This window comes from Equus asinus, chromosome 22, assembly GCF_041296235.1.
Source record: "Equus asinus isolate D_3611 breed Donkey chromosome 22, EquAss-T2T_v2, whole genome shotgun sequence".
NCBI lineage: Eukaryota > Metazoa > Chordata > Mammalia > Perissodactyla > Equidae > Equus > Equus asinus.
Genome location: NC_091811.1, coordinates 12,726,337 through 12,747,607, shown reverse-complemented (window position 1 = coordinate 12,747,607; position 21,271 = coordinate 12,726,337). Strand labels below are relative to the sequence as shown.

Genomic DNA, 21,271 nt, shown 5'->3' with positions numbered 1-21,271 from the left:
ATCGATTAGGATTTTTCTCCACAGGTTGTTCCAAATCGTCTGATTTCTAATCCACTCTTTAAAGTGTTAAACTCCACTTTTGCTGCTTAGTTATGTGCTGCTTACTTATTAGTTACGTATATACTTAGTTATGTTTGTTTCTCTGAGCCTGTATTATTAAGAGAAGGCTACCAACCGTAGCAAGCAGCCCCCAAATCTCACAGGCCTGACACAGTAAAAGCTTACTTTTCAGTTACGTCACAATGCAGGTGTTCCTTGTCGAGTGGCCATACACAGGTAACTCAGTGACCCAGGTCTCTTTCGTCACAGTCCTCCCCATTCAGCTGATGTGTGAGGACAGAGAGAGGCTTGCAGACGGGAAAACAGAGCGACTGCGTGTGGGAGGTTCTCCCAGACCAGGACTGGACGTTACACTGAGCACTCTGGTCACATTGGCCGGATCTTAGTCATAAGGCCATGTCTGACTGCCAGGGAGGCTGGAAACTGTAGGCTAGCTGTGACCCAAGGAGGAAAAGGGAGCACAGATATTAGTGAGCATTCAGTTTCGGCCATTGCTCTCAGCCTTAGGTCTGACCTCGTGGGCCCCAGGCTTCCTTCCAGAGCCCTTCTTACCCAGGGCTTTTCTGTGCTCCAAGCTCTTTGATCTTCCATCTCCAAACCTGGGTTTTTGCTCCTTGCTCTTTGCCTTCCCGTTCTCTCAGACCCCCTGGTCAGTTGTTCCCTAACTCCTGTTTGCTTGCTGATTTGGCTGGACTTGACTCTCCATCTCTCCAGTTTCCTAGCAACCCTCCTTCCCTCGCTCACGTGTCTGGGACTGGACCATCTGATCCTCAGTACCTGCCTGCCATCGCCATGTGTGTCTCTTGGAGGAGAGCCGGCCTTAGTGCAAGTCCTAGCATGATAGAGGAGAATCCTTTCAATGTGTCCAGTGCTTTGAAGTCCTTCCTATGAGTGCCGGGTATGAATTGGAACTCTATTTTTAGAGACAATTAGAGAATGTAAAGTGTTGCAGTAAGAGCCATGAAATAAGTAACACGTTGGAAGATATGGCTTTGGGAAGCCAAAAGAATCAGTGCTGTGTATCTTGAAGGAGGCAAGCCTGAAGGGAAGAGCCAATCTTTCTATAGATGTAAAATGTTGGTTTAAACTTGTTTTAAAGGGATGGGGCTAGAGTAGATGTTCTTTTGTTACTCTGAAAAAGAAGAAAGTATCTCATGTTTAGTGTGGAATTTATAGGTAAGAGACGAAGGAAGAATTCATGAATTCCAGACTTTTGGGATCTGGGGATGGGCACCTGAGAGAGGTAAGCCATGTGTTTTCCTGGGAAACACCAGGAGTGGGAAGGCCTGGCTTGGTGCCTCGGAAGTGCCCTGCTGGGTGGCAGGAGATAGATGAGCAGCTCAAAATCTCCTGTTCTGTGATTCTAAACCAAAAAAAAGCTGGGTGTTCTGCCTTTGGCTCATACCTCTTTTGAGAGATGCTCCTAGTTAAAGTATTTGTCTTTGGGTAATATTTCCCAATGATTTCATAAGTGGAAGGGATATCGTCTTGTAAGTTTTCGAGAACTGTGGTACCTAAATTCCGTTACCTGTTTTATCACCCACTCACTCTGCAGGTCGCCCACTTGGGCAGATCACTTCTGCATTCTTTGAATGGTTGCTTATCTATCAAGTGGGGATGGGACGGGGTGAATTTTCAGAAGGTTGGGGTGAGAAGGAATTCATGTTTCAACATGCTGTGGGATGCCTAAGCAGAGCCCCTACACCGTCGCACTTCTATTGGGTGCATTTCTCTGCATCTTGGTTCTTTGGTTCTTGCCTTGAGACATGTGTGGTTATTTGCAAATACTATTTCTTCGAAATAGCACCTTAAACTGGCATGCGTCTCCTAGGGTGGCCTGAATGGTGCCCTCTCCTGGGTTACGGGCCTGGGAGGAGGGAGAGAAAGCCGGAAGCTAACACCAGGAACGAGGCTATGGTTAAAAGCACATGTTCGGCAGCTGGGCTGCTTGGTTTGAACTGGTGGCTTTGCACAAATAGTTAGTTCCTCTGTGCCTCAGTCTTCTCTTCTGTGAAGTGGGCATAACAGTAATGCTTACCTATGGGAATATTCAGAGGATTAAATAAATTAATATATGTAAAATTGTGAGAACAGGCTCTGGCCCATAGTTATTTCTGAGCAAGAATTTCAGAAAGGTACCTCTGTCTCTCTTTCTCCTTTGTTACTTCCTGAACAGCCCCCGCCCGTACATTTCTTTCTGCTTACAAACAAGAGAAGGACCTTTCTACAGCTCTCAGGCTGGCTCAGGTTATGTCAGGAGTGGACCGCCAATACCTGGAGGAGCTAGTTTTTCAGTTTGTAGAATTTAGTTGAAGTGGTTATATATGTAATTGCAGCATTGAGGGGATGTCAGAGGATCCAGGATCCGGGAGCTTGCACGCTGTTGACACTCTTAAATGAATCAAGGGAGATGCTAAATTGGTAGGGGAGGGCTTCCAGATCTATATTATTAGTTCTGATAGGGTCTGTGGGGCTCTAAGACTTTGCGCTTCATAGTCTAACCAAATTGAAGCTGTTCCCCAATTCCAGTGAATCATTCTGCTTTGACCTCTGATTCTGTGTTCTCAAGATATAACGTGTTTCATGCCATATAAGGAAGGCTGAGGCAGGGCTAGAGAAGTGATAGTAAGTGAGCATAAAGAGAATAACAATACTGTATTTTCTCACGGTCTGAGCCTCTTCCATAAGCCCTGATCCCTCCCTCCCTGTCTCCTTGGTGCTGGCCCTAACGCCCCTGACCCTGGGATAAGCCAGGGATGGGGGTGGGCAGTGGGCGCTAGAATAAGCACCACTTTGGAAGTGTAGGATTAATTTGCAGGAGGCTAAGTGCACAAGTTCACACTCTTTTTTTTTTTTTAAAGATTTTATTTTTTTCCTTTTTCTCCCAAAGCCCCCCGGTACATAGTTGTATATTCTTCGTTGTGGGTCCTTCTAGTTGTGGCATGTGGGACGCTGCCTCAGCGTGGTTTGATGAGCAGTGCCATGTCCGCACCCAGGATTCGAACCAACAAAACACTGGGCCACCTGCAGCGGAGTGCGCGAACTTAACCACTCGGCCATGGGGCCAGCCCCAAGTTCACACTCTTTTGAAAAATTAAATTCAGTGAATGTTCATTGAGCATGTCTTATGTGTAAAGCACCATGCTGGGGACTGTGTGAGGCCCTTGGAGTGATAAGACTTGACTCCTGTCCTCAGCGAGCTCGTGATCTCCTGGGGGATACAAAGACGTAAATAAGACAGGTATGGTGAGCGTGGGAATAAAGGCACAAGTAATGGGGACTTTCACACTTCCTGTGCTGCAGGAGTCCTTGGGGCCCCACCGGCTCATTCGGTGCATGTTATACACTCAGAGACCCTTATTTTTTTAATTTTTTTATTGTGGTAAAAAACACATAAAATTTACCATCTTAACCACTTTTAAGTGAAGATTTGAGTAGAGTTAAGCATATTCACATTGTTGTGAAATAGATCCCCAGAATTCTTTCATCTTGGAAAATGGAAACTCTACACATTAAACAACTTCCCTCTTCCCATCCTTCCAGCGCCTGGTAGCCATCATCCTATTTTGTCTCTGAATTTGATTACTTTAGATACCTCATATAGGTGGAATCATACAGTATTTGTCTTTTTGTGACTGGCCTGTTCCTCTTAGCATAATGTCCTCAAGGTTCATCCATGTTGTAGCTTGTGACAGGATTTCCTTCCTTTTTATGGATGAATAATATTCCATTGTATGTATATACCACATTCTGCTTATCCATTCATTTCGGTTGCTTTTATCTCTTGGCTGTTGTGAGTAATGCTGCTGTGAACATGGTGTACCAATATCTCTTTCAGACCCTGCTTTCGATTCTTTTGGGTGTAGACTCAGAAGTGGGACTGCTGGATCAGATGGTAGTTCTATTTTTAGTTTTTTGAGGAACCGCCATACTGTTTTTCATTATCACCAACAGAGCACAAGGGTTACAATTTCTCCACATCCTCATCAACACCTGTTATTTTCTGTTTTTTTGACCGTGGCCGTCCTAATGGATGTGAGGAGGTATCTCATTGTGGTTTTGATTTGCATTTCTCTGGTGCTTAGTGATGTTGAGCATCTTTTCACGTGCTTATTGGCCATTTGTATGTCATCTTTGGAGAGATGTCTGTTTAAACCCCTTGCCCAGTTTTTAATTGACAGCTAGAGACTTTGTTTTTATTCTGCCCATGCCCCCAGCCACCTGGCGTTGGACTGCTGCTGTGGAGCTGGCCAGGCCAAGTCTGCACCTGCAGCAGCTGAGGGCAGTGGGGACTTCTCCTGGAGAAGCCCCAGATGCACAGGTCACTCATCTCGGTTGGCCAAATAACCGAGACCCCTTAACTCTGCCCTCTTCCTGCTGCTTTCGACTTGTGATGATTTTACAGAGATGAGTCGCTGCCTGTATTAGTTTCCTATTGCTGCTGGAACAAATTATGACAAATTTAGCGGCTTAAAAAAACATACAGTTCTGAAGGTTACAGGTCTAAAATGGGTCCACAGGGCTGCATTCCTTGTGGAGGCTCTAGAGGAAGATTCTGTTTCCTTGCCTTTTCCAATTTCTAGGATCCTCCTACATTCCTTGGCTGGTGGCCCCTTCCTCCATCTGCAAAGCCAGCCTGTAGCATCTTCTCCCCTGCTCCCCTGGCTCTCTTTTATAAGGACCCTGTGATTACATCAGACCCACCTGGATAATCCAGGCAAGTCTACCCATCTCAGAAGCCTTAACTTAATCATACCTGCAAAGTTTCTTTTACCTTGTAATGTATTCGCAGGTTCCAGGGACGAGAACATGGACATCTTGGGGGGGGGGAGGTCATTATTCAGCCTGCCCCACTGGGCCTCTGCTGTGTTTTGGCAGTTTCTATAGGCCTGTTTCTCATTCTGCACCTTCCAGCTTCAGACTTTAACCTGGGTTAGTAGAGACAGCATGCAGGAATCTGGAGGCTTGGCCTTGAGCTGGCTGTGGCACTCAGGGAATGTGACTCGCTTTCTCTGAGCCTGAGTGTCCTTACCTCTGAGAAGAGATGCTTGGGCCAGGTGGTCTTGAGGGCCCTTCCGGCTCTGCCATGGCTGAGCCTGTTCCTCTTCCTCACCCAGCTCTCATTTCTCCTTCCTTTCCTCACGCTGCTTTCTCCCATCAGCTCATAGAGGGACAGAGACTTCCCTGAAGGAGGAGAAGAGGACAGGTATGTGAGACTTTGCGAAAATGGCTCCCGGCACCAGTTAATGAAAGGAGGACTGGGACTGCAGAGATGAAGGGCACAGGACAGGGCTTTCTTGCCTGCCTCCTTTCTCCAGCCCCCACATAAAGTGTCCTTGAAACAAGCAAATGAAAATGGGACATGCCCTGTAAGCCTAATTGGGTCATATATAACTTGCACAGTGATTTCATATGAATCTTCAATTGTCCTTCTTTTCCAATTCAAGCCTGATAAGGTCAAATATTTGTAGATTGCCAGCCAGATGGAAGCTGTGTCTCCCAGTGGCTCAGATGTCATGTAACCCCATCTGTGTGGTGGCTGGTCTGGGCTGTTGTATTCAAGGAGGTGAGAGAGTCTTGCCAATTCTGCATTGGCACTGAGGGGCAAGACATCATTAGGTGTTCTCTTTGGGACGGGGGGTGCAACTGTGCTCTGGAGTGGGCTGGGAGAAGCTCCCAGAGGATGGTTGGCATCCTGTGGTGACTGCGAAAGGAGGGTATAACTCCTTGTGTCTCATATCATGTTTTATCATTGCCAACTCAAGAGGAAGTGTTGCCTTGAAATAACCTTTAGTAAGCATGCATTGGTATTAATGAATCCTATTTATCCTTATAATATTATATTATTCCCATTTTACTGATAAGCAAGCTGAGGATCAAAGGAGTTAACTTAGCGAAGATCACACAGCTAAAAAGGGGTGAGTTAAGACTCAGACTGAAATCTGTCTAATTTCCAAACTCCTCTTTTTCTGCCAAGGCACTTTGTGTCTCCCAGGCTTTTCCCTTCACCTAAAACCGTTGCCTGTGGGAATGGAGTGTGGGAGCCATGGGTGACGGGGAGGGAGGAGCGTCTCAGTCACCGAAGGATTGAGCCACAGTCTGGAGAGGGTGACAGCCCAAAACCGCATGCTCCAGCAGAGGCAAGCCAAGTGCTTTAGAAAGCTAGGCTGCCTGGAGCTAACCTTTGCGCCAGTTTCGTATTGGCTGCTGTGGTTTTAGGTCCAAATTTAGTTACAAACTCTGAAAGAGCAAGATACCTGGCTGGACCAACGTTACTGGAGAGTGGGTGCGGGTGGGTGTCCGTGTGGCTGAGTGTACAGCTGTGGCCTCTCCTTCCCCAGGAGGCTGGTGGCTTGTGGAGGCAGTGAGGGTCTCTTACACATCTGTGTCTTCCTTGGCTCCTGCACCCGTGGAGCCCATGCTAGGCACACACGCAGACATCCTCGACCGCTTAGCCTGTGCTGGGCACCGTGGGAGCTCAGAGAGAAGTAAGACGGGCTCCGCACTCAGGGTTACGTCTCGGCAGGGGAGCAGCCAGGTACATCCTTAATGTACATATAAGGGAGACAACGGCAGAGGCCTGAGCAGCACAGACAGAGGTGACGGTGCTCTGTGCCTCCAGGTCACACATTGGGGACACACGCGTGTTTGTATGTGCACATCTGTACACATGTGCGTGTCTGAGTGTGTGTATGTACTCGAGGGTGACTGTGTGGTCATGTGAGGAACTTGCTTTCCTGAACCCCGTTTCCTAAGCAGGCGACAGCTGCTTTCCCTTCCCCCATCACCGCTCCCTTCACACAATTGTGTGATCACTGATGAGTTGGGCTTGGTGGGTGGGGGCTTCATAACTCCTTGGCTCAGCTAGTAAGTTGGACCAGGCATTTGCCATTCTGAGCAGGAGTCGGTAGCCCATAGTTTTATAAAGAAAACTCCCTTTCTTTCATGATGCTCAGCAAACAGTGTCTGCAGTGGCAGGCTGCCAGGGGCCCACCCAGTAATAACTCTATGTTTAGTCCATCTATGTTTTATATTGAAAGGACACTTTTCTTCACTGGAATACTGAGTGCATAGAGCAGACCAAAGCAAATGCCCTATTTGCCCCAATAACCTTCTCTACATGTGTGAAAATGAGGTAACTCTCACCTTTAGAAAGATGCTCCAGGTCACCCCAGAGATTCCACATCTAAGCTCTTATCCCTCCTTAGCTAGTTGTGATTAGCCCTGTTTCACAGATTGGGAAAACCAAACATAGGAAGGCTGACAAACTAGCCAGACGTTCAGGGGGAGCTAATGAGCAGGTACTGGTCCCAGTGGCACCCTGCTGCAAATCTTGAGTGCCTCAGAGAGGGCCAGGAAGAGCGGTGAATAAGTCAGCAGGTGTTTTAGAAGCTGGACCATGTGGGGTGCAAACGTGGCGTATCCTACTCTCAAGGGGTCATGGCCACCCCAGTCCATTAGCCACGTTTGCTGAGGCTGCGGAGCGTCACCCTATTTAAGTGGCTGTGTGTTAGGCAGGTGCTTTTCAGATTCAACTATTGATTAGCATTAAAGGAGGGAGTTCAAGTGGGGGGGCCGGGTGGCTGAGGATTCATCTGGGAAGCCTGCTTCTTTTGCCAGTGTGTTCCAAATCATAAGCTCTTCCTCTACCCCGTGCGAATTCTGGAATCAGTGAGGGCCATGTAGGTGTTTAGGACCTTAGAGGTCATTTAGTGAACTGCCTCATTTTGCAGACCCAGTGACTGAAGCACAGACAGGGAGATGCTTGTCCAGTGTCACCTGGCTCCTTAGTCAGGGAGGGTGGGGGTCTGAGACCCATGTATCCAGCCCCACTACAGCTTATCCTTGGTCTTCTTGACTCAAGAGAGGGGGAGTCAAACAGAAAGTGAGGGTGGCTGGAGCTGTCTGTACTGCAGTGGAGGTGTGGAGGGTTGTGAATTGCTGACACTGTGGGCAGGGTCTGTGTTGGGGTGCCCTTAAAGGCCTTCCTGCTGCTCAGCCCAAGGAGCCTCCTCAGCCCAGGGCCCTCCCCCTGCCTCTCCTTCTTTGCTGCAGGCCCCAGGGACCCAGCTCACTTTAACAACATCAACAATAAAAACGATACCAATTAATGACTGCTGTTCACCAAGAACATCATATAGGGCTGCGCCACGCTAAGTGCTTTAATGTTTTAGAATCCTTGAAATAGCTCAGCGGTACCTAAGTCTCAGAGATGTTAAATCACTTGTCCAGCCTCCCAGGGCCCCTTGGCCATACAGAGTATGAACTTTGGTCTCATGTGACTCCTTCTCTGTGCTCTTAACCACTAGGCTCTCCTGCTTTCTCTTCTGGCTGCCGTCATTCACTCGATTCCCTTGCAGTCTGTCTCTGACACTCGTTATTTCCAGATCCCATGCTCTGCTTTCCCGCTCTTGCCCTGCTGTTTTCAAAGAGCAGCACCACATCCAGTTTGTCTTAGAGGTTCTAACACTCCTAACTGCTGTGGGGACATAGTCAGAGGAGGGTAACATAAGCAAGGCGACAGAGTTACAGAGATTGTAGCGTTTTACAGCACTTTTACAGCCCTAGTTTCTGCTCCTTGAATTATAACTCCATTCTGAGATGAAAATGCAAGTGCCGTTGACCTCTGCCTTCTACTTTTGGGCTCTTAAAGGTGGACTTCCCCATCTCTCCCTTTTCACTCCCTTCTGGCCCAGCCTTTAGACGCACTTGAGGCTTGGGGGAGAATCTGGGCAGCGCCAGAGGTGCCCTTGGCCCAAGTTGGGAACTTAGATCTCCAAGGGTCCTCAGCCGTTCTCCTGAGTCTGCCCCACAAGGAGGACCCTCATCAGACGTTTTCTCAGTCCCCCAGGGAGAAAAAGATGTTGGAGTAGAGGGGCACCGAGGGGTCTGGTACTACTGCTCTAGAAGGTGTCAGAAAAACCCAAACAGAAAGAAAAGAAAAGGCAGCTTGGGGCTCAAGAAGGATGGGAAACAAACACATGTGGAAGGAGAGATCTGGCTGCAAGAGTCTCTGAGGAAAGAGCATGGATCTAAGAGGTCAGAGAAATTGGAGGGCTCGGGGCTAGATAAGCCAGTCCTAGCCTGGGTGTCGTTGAATGGGGGCCATGTGCTTCTCTCTGCCTTGGTTTCATCATTGGCAATGGGAATAACGTCATTTGTCTCCTCACTTAAAATTTATCAGGATACTGAGTAGAAATCGCATTCCTTCGGCAAACACTTCTTGTACCTCATGTGTGTCAGGCGCTGGGCTAGGCACCAGAGCTACAGAGATGTGCAAGTCATGGTCTGCCCTGGAGCTGCTCCAGGTATCTGAGGAGAGCCTTTGGACAAGACTGAAACTGAAAAGGCCAGGCATTGATCTAATGTTCTGATCACCCATCTCCCCCAGCCAAAGGTCTGATGCCTGATATTGAATGGAACTTGAGAAAACTGTGGACATATTTGGACGTGAGTCTGGTTTCACTCATTGTGAAGGCATGTTTGTGTATCTGCATGCGTGATTTATTTGATATTTGAGAACAACTTATGACCAGAGTTCTCTGCATCCTTCTCTGGGCCCTGAGTCACATGCTGAGGGCATGCGCAGAAGCCTGTCCAGGGCAGCACTGGTGTCCGTGTGGGCTTGTCCTGCCACATGCTCCCCTCGGCCTGGTCTGACTCACTCCTCCCAGCCTCTTCCTGAAGGACCATTTGAGTAGGGTACATTCCAGATGTCCTCACTTTCTAGCTCCTTTTCCTGAGGATGCCTCCTTCTCTTCCCAGATTTCCTTCCTCTGGGAGTGTTCTTTCAGGTGCTCTAAGTCCAACACTCATCCCTCTCTGGATTTTTTAAAAAAATTAAATTAAATTTTTTCATTTTGGTAAAATTTACATAACAAAATTTAGCATCTTAACCTTTTTGAAGTATACAATTCAGTGGCATTACATGCATCGACACTGATGTGCTACCGTCACCACCATCCATCTCTCAAGGCTTTTCCTCTTTCCAAGTGAAACCCCATACCTACTAAACAGTAGCTCCCTATCCCTCCTCCCAGCCTTGGGCAACCACCATCCTGCTGTCTGTCTCCACAGATGGGACCGCTCTAGGAACTGCGTATACGCGGAACCGTACAGTGTTTGTTTTATGAACTGGCTTCTTTCACTTAGCATAGTGTTTTCAAGGTTCATCCATGTTGTAGCATGTGTCAGAACTCCTTTCCTTTTTAAGACTGAATAATAGTCCATCGTATGTACATACCACATTTTGTTTATTCATTCGTCTGGCCATGCACACTTGTTTCCACCTTTTGACTATTGTGAATAATGCTGCTGTGAACATGGGTGACAACATCTGTTCAAGTCCCTGCTTTCAGTTCTTTTGGATACATACCCAGAAGTGGAATTACTAGATCATACGGTAATTCTCTGTTTAATTTTTTGAGGCACCACCACACTGTTTCCGACAATAGTTGCACCATTTTACATTCGCAACCAGCAACACACATGGTTCCAATTTCTCCGCATCCTTGCCAACACTTGTTATTTTCTGACCTTTTGATAATACTGTCCTAGAGGTTCTCAAGTGCTCTCTCTGGCTTTGAGGGCTTCCATGTAAATTGTGTTGAGCCCCTGCAGGTCCCAGGAAGACCCTGGGATATTAAACCAGAAAAGAGATGAGCGCTGGAGGGTCACAGTCTCTGTGTGGCCCTTCCGTGCTGAGTAACCCCTTCGGTTGAACTTGCCCTGGAGGCATTTGCAGACTGGAGGCAGCTGCTCAGGAGAGCTGAGCGCCCACTCTCTCAGGCGGCCTCTCTGGGCAGCCCAGCCAGTGAGCAGAGAGAGGGGGTGGGGCTGCACTTTGTCAGCCCGTGTCTTTGAGTCAATGGGGAGGACATCCAGGCAGCGAGGAACTGGGTAGGTTTACACTTGTTGGGGAGGGATGACCAGAGCGGTAAGATACGTGGGTCAAAGATTTCTGGGAGCTGAGTATCTGAGCTAGAAGGAACTCTCATGGTGTCTGGTTGAGCCTCCTCCTTCTAAAGAGGAGGAAATTGAGAACCAAAGAAGGAAAGTGGTTTGCCTGAGCACACAGAGCAAATGGTGATGAAGCTGCTGCTGGAATCCCGCTCTCTTCACTTCTGGCCTGCTTCTTCTCACTCCAAACTTGGGAAAGAGTCGAGATGGCTTCATATCTATTTGAAGATTAATATTTACCCAGGAACGCCGGCCTCGGGGAGACTTGCTTATTGTTTCGTTGCCTTCTACCTTCTTGTCTGCCTGCTGTCTGGCAGAGGTTTTTTGGGGATCAATGAGATAAATGGCTTTGACTTTTCTAAATGAAAGAGGCATTGTACTTCATACAAAGCGTCGTTCTTAAATGGCCCGTGAGTGTAGAGGAACAGGCTGATGTGTTTCTTTTGTCCCACCATGATGAGAATTGGAGGCATCCAGGAGGAGGACACACAGGCCGTGGACGCATGTATTTGTAGGTGTGTTGTTTTTAGTGTGCAAATATGTGCAGTGCCCCCTCCCCCCAGGGCAATCCCACTGATAACGCAGGATTTCCGAGCCTTTCACTGATCGAGGATCCTTGGAGAATGGAGCACTGTTTCCAAGGATCTCTGGAATTGTCTTTTTTCTGAATTCTCTGGTGAGATTTCCTTTTCCCAAGTTGACACTAATAATATTTGTGTGTGAGATGAGGTGGTTGCTTAACATGGAGGATGTGCTTCTGGGAAAAGGATTTTTTTAAATAAGATAGCTCTCGTGTTTTATTTCACTTCACTGAAAAGGAGGTACTCTGCTTTCGTGCCCTGAGGCTTCATATGTGGGCATCTGTGGAATGATTCTTCTTAAGTCGTACTTTGTATTTGGGTAGTACTTTCATAGACATGATGTCATTTAGACTTGACAGTTGTCCTGTGAGGAATGTATTATTATCTCTGTTCTACCGGTGAGTAAACTGAGGCCCAGAGAAGTGTACATTGCTTGGCACTTAGCAGTGTGGCTGGTGGTGTGAGTGACCGTCCCAGGTCAGGGGCCTGGGTTCCGACACTGCGAGGCTGTGCGGTTGGAGGAAAGCCGCTGTCTTCCTCTGATGTCCAGTTCTGCTCCAACTTCTTCGAAGGGCTTGTGGTTACATGAATGGCACGTCTCAGACCTGGGGCCTGAGCCCAGGTGTGCTGACTCCGAGTCCTGGTGCCTTTCCCTACGGGTGCACATGCCTGTTCATGCCTCATGGAGCCAAGTTGATAGTAAATGGAATTCTTGTTAAAAATCAAGATGACAAGGAAAAGGAAAGGATCTTGCCCATGTTTCTTGGCTCGCTTTCAAATCACCCGTTTCACTTTACCCTCACCCTAGATACCTTTGTCTGCAGAGAGCCATAGCTGAAGGCACGGGTACGAGCATCCTGTGTCCAGAGCTTCACTTCCAGGCAGCGGAGGGCTGCGCAGAAGGGTGTGCTGAGTTTCCATGGGACTTCTTAACTTTCTGCGGCTGCAGGCAGATGCTTGTCTTCTGTGGTGCTGGGGTTAAGAGGACCAGCCTCCAGGCAGGCCAGGAAGGTGGGGCCTGTGTGCACGCCCTCCCCCACCCCCACCGCCACCAATGGGTGGTCAGCAGCTGGACAAGAATCTGATACTGGTTTGGCCACAGTAATTTTGGAACTATACTTAAACAATAAAGCAAAACCATAACTTTTTTCTCTCTGATTACCAAAGAATCATTTATTGTGCTGAATTTGGAAAATATAATAGAAAAAGTAGCTGGTACTTACGAGGTTCTTGCTGTCAGCACTATTCTGAGAGCTTTACATTTATTAACAATTTGGTCATCACAACAGTGCTGTTTGATAGACACCATTATTATCTCTATTTTACAAATGAGGAATTTTGGGGACAGAGAGGTTATGTGACTCTTCCAGTCACACACAGTAACTGGCAGGGCCAGAATTAGCATCCAGGCTGCCTGATTTCCAAGTGCGTGGCCCCGTGCTAGGCTGATCTGAAATGTTACTCGCCACCTGAGATAACTATTAGTAATATTTTTATGGGTTTCCTTTTAGTCTTCCTTCTTTCAAAAAAATGTCTTTTATAAAGTTGGGGTCCTACTGTATATACTTTTTTGGACCCTGTTTCTGTAGCTTAATATTATGTTGTAAAATGTTTTTCTATATTATTTTTCAAAAATATAATTTCATGGCTTCCTACAGTTCTGTCACATGGACATGCATTGATTTGTCTAACCAGTCCTGCAGTGGAGGTCATTGAGGTGATTTCCAGTTTGGCATTGCTATGATTTACACCCTGGTGAGCCCTAGGTACGTTGCTGGAGTCTCTGATTAGTCCTGTAGGATGGCTTCTGAGAAGGGTAGTTGAGTGTTTGAGTTTTTAAAGACTCTTGTTAGGAGTGCTAAATTGCCTTCCTGGCAGGGTTTATCAGCTTGCTCCCCTCTGGCAAAGTGGAGGGGCCTGGGGCTGGGTTCTGAGGTTCAGCCTCTCCTGCCCTCGCGGGGCTGCAGAAGCTCCGGCAGTCAGACCTTCTCTCCCCAGAACAGTGCCGCTGCAGGAATGGCTCTGCCATTCCACTAAGTCAGACGCCTGGCCATGTGGCTGGGCAGTCACAGGACGAAATGGAGTTAGGGTGTGACTGCCGGTTCCCATAGGTGCCCTGCCCACCTCAGTGGGTGATGGAGGCGGGCAGGGTAAGTATTAGCCAGGCGAGCCTTCCCGTCACCCGTCCTTCCAGACGGCTGGAAGGAAGGCGGTTGGGGCCTCCGAATGTGCTAAGAACTATCCTTGCAAGATAGCACTGCCTCATGTGTTCAGTTCTGGTGATTGGGAAAGTGCGGTCACTCCCTGTCTGTTTCCTACCAAGAAAATGGGGCCAAAGCAGCCAAAGTCTCAGTATTGTGGGGCCTGAAGTGTGAGTCATTAATTTCATGAGAAAAAAAACACATCACGGGACAATTACATTTTGAGGTGTTCACTCACTCATTCATTCAGCACACTTTTATTGAGCGCACACTGCCTCCGGGCTGTTCTGGGCTCTGGGGAATGCGGCGCTGAATGAGATAGCTGGAGGCATCTGCTTCTTGGGCGTCCCTTCTGATGGGGCGTCAGGAACAAATGTTCACTTGCCATATGAAATAAACACATGTAACATGTGGCACACATACTAACCTAAAATAATTGAGTACTAGCATCTCTAAACTTCTGCCTGGAAATCTGTGAGGGCTAATAAAGCTTCTGCGGAAGAAGTTCTGTGCAGCGGATGTGTTTTGAGCACCTACTGGGTGACGACCACCGTGCTTAGGTTTCTGAGGCCACAAAGCTGGTTCCTAGTCTCAAGGAGCTTATGAATTATTGGGAGACTAGAGAAGGACCCGATATCGGGGTGTAACTCCTCCCAGCTCCTCTCCTTCCCGGCTGAAGCAAAGGAAAGGATGCGTTGGTGTTGGGGCCCTAGCAGTGTTGTGCCAGGCTCCTGTAGCCCTCTTTCCCACTTTCTGCGCCCCCTGCTTGTCCACAGACATCGGCAACCTGAAGGAGTCCCCATGTTTCTAGCTGGGTATCTGACCTCAGTCAGGGCCAGGTCTGTTTTTCACTACGAAGACTACTCTTCGGTGACAGTCAAAAAGCTGAAATGCTGGCTTTCCATAACTTGAACTGATCCTCAAGAGTAGGTCCTGTCATTTGGGTTTGCCGTGACCGGGTGGTGACAGGTGCCTTAGCTCAAATAGCAAGACGTTGCAATTTCCCTTCTCTCTCTGCTTGCACGCTCAGAAGACCCTTTGGGTGCTTGCTCTGGGGTGAGGGCTTCCGTCTCACCTGGGATGTCCTGGGCCTCTCTTAGGCACAAGTTAGTTTGGGGGAAAATGTCAGCTTCCCCATCTGCCCTTTGGGAAAATTAGTTTCTCATTCATTTGTCAAGAGTATTAGCCACTGAAAAACGACTTTTGGTTTTGTTGGGTCTTAGAATCTCTTATGCTTTGAAAACATGTCTTTTTGCATAGGGTGGTTGTTTCCTGATCTGAAAATCCACCCACCCAACAGCATCTGAATCAGTTCTCGATTGCTTTTTTTTTTAAAATTCATTCACAGATTAGAATTAAGAGCGCTGTTAGTATTCTTTCCCATTTCTCACACTTTATTCCTTATCATGCTCTTTCTGTTATGACTTCCTCTTGGTATAGACCTATGCTGTCCAATATGGTAACCACTAGCCACGTGTGGCTATTTAAATGGAAATTAATTGAAATGAAATAAAATTTAAAATGTAGTTCCTCAGTTGTACTAGCTACACTTCAAGTGCTTGATGGCCACAATGACTGGTGGCTACCGTATTGGACATCCCATAATTATAGAACATTTTCATCATTGTAGACAATCTGTTGGACAGTGAGGCTGTAGACCTTATGAATCAGTCAAGTTCAGACCTACAACAGACACTGTTGTAGCCATTTTAAGAGGAAGGATAATTAATACAGGAATTTAAGGGCTTACAAAGCAATTGGAAGGGTTGGGCCCTAGGCTGGACCTTCAGGAATGACTCCCAGAACAACACTGTAGAACTCTCCTGCTAAGAGGACTAGGACTCTGGTATAATTAGGAAGCTGGAAAGTCTGGAAGTCACTGTGCCAAGAGCTGGCTCCAGGATCACACCACCTTATCCATGTTCTGGGGATCAGGAAGCCGTTGCCAGAGGCTTGCCAGCCTGTGAAATAGATATCCTCCCCACCAGACTTAGTTTTAATTCACTTCTTGAGTTGGCCAACTCCGTAGTCACATCAGGAAGTCCAGCGACGTGGGAAATTGGAAATTGTAGTTTTTAGCTCTCTGGCCTCTGCAGGACAGTAGGGTACAGCAGACGGAGGTTGGGAGAGCTGTTGAGTTAGCCAGTACACCAGTCTGCCACATTTGCCACATGGTGCTAAGACAGACCTGATCCTTCTCTGGAGGAGCACCACTGGGTTTGAGATGGACAGGACCGCAGGTTATCTTCTAAGACCAAGAGACAGTATCTTCCCTGTTGACATTTCCTGGCTATCTTTGTAACACACTAGATGGGGAAGATTAATGGCCTCTTGCTTTCTAGTCGTTTGGTCATTAATGGGCAGAGAAAGCATGGTTTCTGTCTCAGGTTGGCTGCTATTCTCTTAAAGGGAGTGTAGGCCCCTTGTCACTACAGTGAGATGACAGACGGTAAGGGCCAAATGGGCTTCTGCAAAGATCTTGAGTGACAACTCAGCTTGAGAGAAAGCACCTCCTTTGCGCTGTAGATATTGCTAAGTGAGAGGACGGTTAGGACTTTAGGAGAAAATGCTTTTACAGCTCTCTGCTTTCTAGGTGTGAGCTGCTGCTTCTTGCTCTCCATAGATCAATCTGGGTTGTAGTTGTGGGTACAAAGGCTGGTCATTAGTAGTGGCCTCCTTTGAGTGTGGCTGAAGTGCATAACTAAGGTTAAAGAGGGAGGTCGTGCTGTCAAAGCAGGTCTGCAGCCCTGTACCTTTTTCTGCCCTCGTGGCTAAACGGGGAATCCCTTTATGGTGCCTGGGATTTGGGCATCTCTATTCAAGGATAGTATGGAGGCAAGGAGATCAGCAGCACACTGGTAATCTTGGAGCTCTGCTTATTTAGATTGGGGGACCAGGGTTGGGAGTTTTGAGAAGGAATCGTTTAAGCCCAAACCTGAAGTATGAGGAGTCACCAAGCAAAGAGCAGAGGGAATAACATTCTAAGTACGTACAAAGGTACTGTGGCAGACAAGAACTGAGCATTTCTGAGGAATGAAATGAGGCCAGTATGTCCGGAGTGCATTAGACCAGGCTGAGAGAGGAGTGAGATGAGCTCAGAGAAGTGGGCAAGCACCAGCCTATGCAGGGTTCATAAGTCATGACAAAGAGTCTGGATTTTGAAGGGCTTTAACTAGGAGGATGACAGGGCCTGATTTCTGATTTATATGTCTGAAAGGTCACTCTGGCTGCTGTGAGAGTGGATCAGGGACAGGCAAGAGAAGTGAGAGGAGTGTCAGGGGGCTACTGCCGCATTCTTGCAAGGAGTGGATGGTGGCCTGGACGAGAGGTGCTGTGGAGATGGAAATCATTGCTTCCAGCCTCTTCCCTCAGCAATTCTCCCCCACTACCACATCCAGGAAGTAAGCAGAAGAGCCTGAATAAGCCATCCTTTAGGGCATAGATGGGCTGACTCCAGCAGTTTCTGAGGTTTACCTGTTGTCTGCCTTCAGATTTATCACGACATCATCGTCATTACAGTCAATAGCAAATAGATATTGAGTATCTTCTGGCATATGGCCCTGGATCCGGTGCATGGATGGAGATGGATTAAAGAAAAAAATCGACCTTCTCATCACTGAACACTTTTCGTGTCCCCAGCACCAGGCCTCACTCACAGGGGTCCCAGGGAAGCATAAGCCACTGCCTCCTGACTGGGACTCTTCGCTTGGACCTTGCAGAGCAGAATGACATGCGGCTGACCAGTTCATGCCGGTGTCCTGCCCTTGTCCTGCTCCCTTGGAGAAGCAGCAGCTCTTGTGTGCAGGAGGAGGGAGCTGCTGCTGTCACTTGACAAATGGGAGTCATTTTCTTATGTACGAGGAAGAGATCACCGCTGTGGGCACCCACCTGTTTGTGTGTGGCCTGATGTGCTAAGCTGTTGCTCGGAGGCTTGTGCAGGGTCGAGAGCATCAGTGGAAATAGTCTAGGAAGGCAGGAGCCAGAGCACACTTAAACAGTGGCATCTTTTCAGCTGGCAACCAGGAGACAGAGCTTTGAATCAGCTTTGTAATTTGAAAATTGGTCTCTTTGTGTTGGGTAGTTATTTCGTGCTGACGAAAGCCATCGGGGACACAATGCTGCTTGCCTTCCTCCATGGCACCACTCTGGATTCAAAAATGTTGAGTCTGAGATGAAGCTTTTCCATTCCTGGGATTCTTGGATAGTTGTGGCTCCTTGTCATGGGGGACCTAGAGGTGCTCAGGTCTGCATGGGGAATCATCCCAGTGGGTGGGGGAAAATTGCTTGGAGAAGGAGAGGCTGAGCTGGGCCTTGAAGGCCAGCTCTAGTGGAGTCCAGCCCCGAAGGGCCACACCTGTCTCACCTGTGTGTGGCTCTGTGTTGACAGTGGCAGTGACCTTAGTCATGTCACAGGGCTGCAGCAACGCTCAGAGCTGCCAGGACCAAAACACTGAAGGTTGTTTTCTTGTCCTCTGGCTAGGGAGAGGTTGACATTCCATTTTTACCCATGGGCTTATTTGTGTGTGCTTTCTCCAGACGGTGTGCTCCAGAGAGGTCCTTGTGCTCTAATAAGGTCACCTGTGGTATGGGGTGGCTCAGACATCAGCCTACCAAGACGTGGCTTTCAGAACCACCTCTTGGCTCCGTGGAGCCACAGCCGCCTCCCTCTAGGAAGCCCTGGTCTTGACACCTTGGGGTCCACAGGATGCACCCCACACAGCCCTTCTGAGGCTGTGGGTCTGTTCTCATGCTGGTGCTTCCTGCCTTCTTCCCGAGTGTTTTCTGAAAACTCCTGGGTTTCTGGAGCTAGCAAGTGGTAGGAGAGAGGGGGATTAAGACAATGCTTAGGGGTGAGCACAAAGGTTAGAGTTTGAAGACGGTAAGCTGCAGGAAGGGTGAAGTGTAGAGGGCTTGTCGTGAGAGGAGAATCGGGGTCTGGAAAGGCTGACGGTGGAGACAGGGCTGCTTTTACGTTTGTGAGGGAAGAGGAGAACTTAGTCCAGGAAATAAAATAGAGTCTATTAGCCGTTGACAATGCCAAGCCAGGAGTCTAGGAAGGAAAAATTAGATACTGCAGGTCCAATGGACACAGAGTTCCAGCCTCTCTGGTGAACCCAATAAGACATGAGACGGGACTCCGTCACTCCTGGCGCAACAAACAAACAGGGACGCTTTCCACCTTCATTTGTCCCAGAGGTGCCTGAGGGTTCCTCACAGGCTGTTTCTGTGGGGGATGCCATCCTGTGCAGTGACGGTCATATTAAACACAAAGGATGTTCTCGGGGTCAGAAATGCAGCCTTTTCAAAGTCAAGGCCCCGAAGCCCAGTGGGAGGTGTGAGCTTGGCTTGTGGCCATGTTTGTGAGCACACACGTGTGCATGCATGTGGGGTGGGTGTGTGGGATGGAGGAGGCGGAGGAGAGTCCAGCAGTTAGCTGTGAGCCCTGTGCCTGCAGCGGGAATCTTCCGTTATCTCGCTTCGTGACCTTTGATGAGTCAGACGCTCCTTTGTCTTCTTGTGTGTTAAATGGAGACGCTTGTGCTGGCCAGTTATTAAAGCAGCTCGTGTGCTTCAGGTGCCTTTATTAGTCCAAATCCTCTCTTTCGGTTTGTCCCTGGGCCCCTATAAGAAAGGTAAAGGCCCAGCCTTGTTGGGATCTTCCTTGCTCTAGCTTAGGACCCCCACAGTGAGTGCAGGAAGGACAGGGGCGAGGCATGGGAGAGCAGACCTCTCAGTGGACGTCTTGGGTCCTCCAGGATCCTGACATTCTGCTTACCGTCCTTTACTCCTGGGGGGCGGCAGCTGCCTGGAGCAGCTGGGGCAGAGGAAAGGAGAAGGGTGAAGGGAATATGTGGTGAGACGGGAGTCCGTGTCATGTTGAGAACATAGCTATGAATAAAGTATAGAACAGAGGGCATTTTCCAGCCCCCAGGGAGGGGGTCTGGGGCTCTAATGCTCCAGGGACCAGATGGCAATAGTGCAGGAGGCAACTCTCAGGGGACAAGAAGGCAGTCGACCAGCTGGTACTAAAGAGGACCTGGTGTGCTCATCTTGGTATCATACAGGGGTGGTAAACATGGGGCATCTGTGATACTGTCCCCTACCCTTTGCGCCCATGGCGGACATCACTAATCTATCATGATCTCCTTTCCTGTTGTACTCAGAAAAGTCTCAGAATCCTTTAGGTACAGCATTTTGGACAGGGATGCCAATCAATTGGCGTAAGAGTGGAAACTTATTGTCTGTCACTGGTGTGATGATGGAATGGATGTAGACTTTGGAATCCAGCAGAATGACAGCCCAGCCAGGTACAAGCCTTGTGACACTGAGCAGGTGTGTTAGTTAGGTCTTTTTTGGTTGCGAGGGACAGAAACCCAATTCAAATTAGCTTAAGCTAAGTTACTTAAGTAATGAAACTCAAAAGCTCGGAGTAAGGCGAGCATCAGGCATGGCTGGATGCAGGAGCCCACTGAGGTTGTCGAGTCTGTCTCTAGGACCGACTCTTTCTGGGTGAAAATGTTCTGACTGGCTAAGCCGGGTCAGGTGCTCATCTCTGAACTGGTCCCATGGGGGACATGGCTGGTGGTGGGGGTGATAGGGTCACAGAAGCTCACACTGGGAGCAACAGTTATCTTAAAGTCAAATGTAGAAGGATCAGTCTGAGATAAGAGTTGGGGAGAGGTGGCTGGGTGCCGTGCCAGGTGTTCCTGTGGGTGCTAGTGAGCTGCAGTGAGGAGAGGAAGGGGTTCCACTGGGCCATTGTTTCTGGGAGCAGCAGCTTCCTGGAGGAACCTGTGTACACCAAGCAGAGAAGAGGGTCCTTGTTGGGGGACTCGGAACTGACAGACGTGCAACTAGGCTCTCTGCTCAGGCCACCGTCTCCTGGGTGACTGACATGGCGTCCAGATGCCAGGCTCTCTGCCCACAGTATTACCCCATTCTCTATGGCTTCTCTGATCCTGCCGCACCTGGCCAGTGGACAAGTCTCAAGGTCATGCATCTGTTCTGGAGTGTTCAGGGTTAGGCCCAGGCTGGGCTGATCACTAGGCAGATTTTGTACGACTCTAGGGTGAGGCATCTGGCCCACCAGACTGAGGAGTGCCCTCCAAGTATGTGTGGTATCTTAGGGACAGTCTTGAGGGCTGCCATTGCCTTTAAGCCAGAGCACTGCAGATACCCCTACTCTGGATTTCACTGGTTCCTACTCAGGTTTCCTTCCTGACTGAGTCCCTCTACCCCCACCCTGTCAACCCCTGCCACCACAGCTCCCTTTCCCAGGTGTCAAGTGTTATATAACAAATCACCCCGAAACAAAGTGGCTTGCGGTGAACACCTTGCTATCTCCCACGTTTCTGTGGATCAGGAATTCAGGAAGGGCTTGGCTGGGCGGTCTGGTCTCTCTCGTGAGGTTGCGGTCAGATGGTGACTGGAGCAGCTGAGAGCTGCCTGGGAAGCTTTCTCTGTGGGTGG

At 48.6% G+C, this 21,271-nt stretch overlaps 1 protein-coding gene across 20 annotated transcripts in view; it reads left to right on the top strand.

Moving 5' to 3' along the window:
• The window catches only part of CACNA1C (calcium voltage-gated channel subunit alpha1 C), a 683,102-nt gene that overhangs the window by 115,485 nt on the left and 546,346 nt on the right, over positions 1 to 21,271 (top strand). The gene's annotated exons all lie outside the window — the stretch shown is intronic.